At 34.4% G+C, this 3,917-nt stretch overlaps 1 pseudogene; it reads left to right on the top strand.

Moving 5' to 3' along the window:
- Nucleotides 1–119, top strand: LOC112478003 (annotated as a pseudogene).
- Nucleotides 120–3,917: the final 3,798 nt, after the last annotated feature.

Genomic DNA, 3,917 nt, shown 5'->3' on the forward strand with positions numbered 1-3,917 from the left:
ATCTTCAGCCATGCTACCCTGAACAAGCCCGATCCCATCTGATCTCAGAAGCTAAGCAAGGTCGGACCCAGTTAGTACTTGGGTGGGAAACCACCTAGGAAGACCAGGTGCTGTAGGTGTAAAAAAAAAAAAAAAGGGATTGTAAGCTGACAAGGTCCTTGCAATCTGTGGTCATCCAAGGGTTGCCTCGCCTAAAAAAAAATAAAATCTCAAATGAACAACCTAACTTTATACCTCAAGAAACTAGAAAAAGAATAAAACTAAGCCTAAATTAGTATAAGAAAGGAAATAAAAATCAGAAGAAACAAATGAAACAAAAAGGCAATAAAGATCATGAAACTAATAGCTGGGTTTTTGAAAAGATAAAATATACAGACCTTTAGCTACACTCACCAATAAGACTCAAAATCAGAAATGAAAGATGTTACAATTGATACCATAGAAATACAAAGGATCGTGAAAGTACCATGAACAATGATCTGCCAACAAATTGAATGACCTACAAGAAATGGATAAATTTCTAGAAACATAACTTATCAAGAAGAAAGGGGAAAATCTGAACAGACTTATAAGTAAAAAGACTGAATCAGTATTCGAAAAACCTCCCAGCAAACCAAAGTCCAGAACCATATGGCTTCACTGGTGAATTCTACTAAACATTGCCAATTCTCAAACTCTTGCCCAAAATAGAAGGACACTTTCAAACTTATTATTCTAGACCAACATTACACTGATACTAGAATCAGACAAGCTCACCACAAGAAAAGAAAATTATAGGCCAATATCCCTATGAACAATATCCCTATAGATGCAAAAATCTTCAATAAAATATTAGCAAACCAAATTCAATGATACATTAAAAGAACCATACACCATGATCAAGTGTGATTTATTCCAGAGATGCAAGCATGGCTCAACATACACAAATCAGTGTGATTCACCATATTAACAAAATGAAGGATAAAAATCATATGTTCATCTCAATAGATACAGAAAAGGCATTTGACAAAATTCAACATCCATTTATGATAAACAAGAAAGTGGGTATAGAAGGAACATTACTCAAAAAAATAAAAGCCATACATGACAAGCCCACCGCTAACATCATATTCAGTGGGGAAAAGCTGAAAATTTTTCCTCTTAAGATCAGGAACAAAGCAAAAATGCCCACTCACCCTATTTAATCAACATAGCAAAGAAGTCCTAGCCAGAGCAATTAAGCCAGAAAAGGCATATGAATTGAAAAGGAAGATGTAAAATTGTCACTATTTGCAGATTACATGATATATATAGAAAAATCTAAAGACTCCACCAAAAAAAAAAAACTTAGAATAAAAAAACTCAGTATAAGTTGCAATATACAAAAATCTGTTGTATTTCTATACACTATTAACAAACTAACAGAGAAATTAAGAAAACAATATCATTTACGATTATATCAAAAAGAAAAAAGTACCTAGGAATAAATTTACCCAAAGAGGTGGAAGATCTATACAATCAAAACTATAAGATACTGATTAAAGAAATTGACACAAATGGAAAAATATGTTGTGCTCATGGATTGGAAGAATTAGTGTTGTTAAAATGGCCATACCACCCAAAGCAATCGATAAATTCAGTGGAATCTTCATCAAATTCCAATGACATTTTTCACAGAAATAAAATAATCTAAAATTTGTATGGAACCACAAAAGATCCTGAATAGCCAAAGCAACATTTGCGAAGAAGAACAAAGCTGGAAGCATCATACTTCCTGATCTCAAACTATATTACAATGCTATCATAATCAAAACAGCCTGGGATTGGCTTAAAAACAGGTAAATCAATGGCACACAATGGAGAACCCAGAAATAAACCCACACATCTATGATAGATTAATTCACAATAAAGAATATACAGTGGGGGAAGGACAGTCTCTTCTATAAATGGTGTTGGGAAAACTGGACAGTTGCGAAAGAAGAATACACACAAATGAATAAAATTGTACCACTATCTTAGACCAACACAAAAAATTAAAATAGATTAAATACTTGAATGTAAGATCTGAAACCCTTAAACTCCTAGAAGAAAATTAGCAGTAAGCTCCTTGACATTGGTCTTAGTGATGATTTTTTGGATTTGACACCAAAAGCAAAGGCAACAAAAATGAGTTGGGCTGCATCAAATTAAAAAGCTGCACAGCAAAGGAAAACATCAACAAAATGAAAAGGCGACCTACTGAATGGGAAGAAATATTTGTAAATCTTATATGTGATAAAGGTAACCCCTGATAAGGGGTTAATATCCAAAACATATATAGAAGTCATACATCTCAACATAAAAAAAAAAATCCAATTTAAAAATGTGCAGAGGATGAATAGATATTTCTCCAGATGACATACAAATGACCAACAGACATATGAAAAGGTGCTCAACGTCACTAATCATCAAGGGAGATGTCACTTCACACCTGTTAGAATGACTATTGTCCAAAGGCAAGAAATAACAAATGTTGGTGAGTATGTAGAGAAAAGGGAACCCTTGTGCACTGTGGGTAGAAATGTAAATTGGTACAGCCACTATGGAAAACAGGATGGAGGATCCTCAGAAAATTAAAAATAGAACTACTATATGATCTAGCGATTTCACATCTTGGCATAACACTAACTCTAAAAGATACATGCATCCCAATGTTCATTACAGCATTATTTATACTAACCAAGACAGAAACAACCTAAGTGTCCATCAATGAATGAATAGGTAAAGAAATTGTGGGATATGTATATGTGCAGTGGAATTTCAGGCACGAGAAAGAAGGAAATCCTGCTATTTGCAACAACATGGATCACAAAGGCATTACGGTAAGTGAAATAAGTCAAGCAGAGAAAGACAAATACCATATGATCTCACTTATATGGAATCTAAAAAAAAAACAAGGTCCTAGATATAGAGAGCACATTGATGGTTGGCAGACGCAGGGGTGGGGGCTAGGCAAAATGGATGAAAGTGGTCAAAAGCCACAAACTTTTAGTTATAAAATAAGTCCTGAGGATATAATACACCACATGGTCACTCTACTTAATAATACTGTAGTATATTTGAAAGGTGCTAAGAGAATAGATCTTAGAATATCTCATCATAAGAAAAATAATTTGGAACTGTGTGGCAATAGATATTAACTAGACTTCTGTGGCGAGCATTTTGCAGTATTCAGATATCTAATCATTATGTTGTACCTGAAACTAATATGTCAATTATATCAATAAATTTTTTAAAAAGCAGGTATCAGAATACAGCTATCTTCTATTAGGCGGACATTAAAGAGATTTGCAAAATTTTTTAATTTTTTTATTTGGAAAATATTTGTTATTAAAAATGTTATGTTAACATGCAAAGGGTTTATTACTTTTAAATGAATTTTTTATTTTCAATTTGTTTCAATTTCTGATACAAGCATATTGATAGCTCTAACCTGCTTGAGCTAAAGCTCTTTGGGGTCCTCAGTAATTTTTAAGAGTATAAAGGGATCCTGAGAACAAAAAGTTTGTGGCCTCTTCCTCTCTTTGGTTAACAGGCTGTTTCTTAGTCAATTCTGCTCTTATTCTCTTCAAAGGCAGCTTTGACTCGGGCTCTTCTCTTTTTAGGTAACTTTATATTATCCTCTTATTTTAACTAGCTCTCTTTGTACCTCTTCTCTCAGACTATTTTTTCCTCCTGGTTCCTTGAGCCAGTTCCACTGCGGCCCTATATTCCTGCAGTTTTCTTCCCTTGAGGCTCTACTATCCTTTCACTGGCCCTTTGTTGGTATTTTTCCATTGAATGGAGAGCCCTCTATCCAGGCTCAGCCTTGGCCATCAGACAAGGTAAATCCAGTGTCCTTAGCCTCTCACTTGGGTGCTGGCAGCTTCCTCTCATGGATCTAAGTCTGCTTAGCTCAG

This window comes from Pteropus alecto, unplaced genomic scaffold, assembly GCF_000325575.1.
Source record: "Pteropus alecto unplaced genomic scaffold, ASM32557v1 scaffold131, whole genome shotgun sequence".
NCBI classification, from domain to species: domain Eukaryota; kingdom Metazoa; phylum Chordata; class Mammalia; order Chiroptera; family Pteropodidae; genus Pteropus; species Pteropus alecto.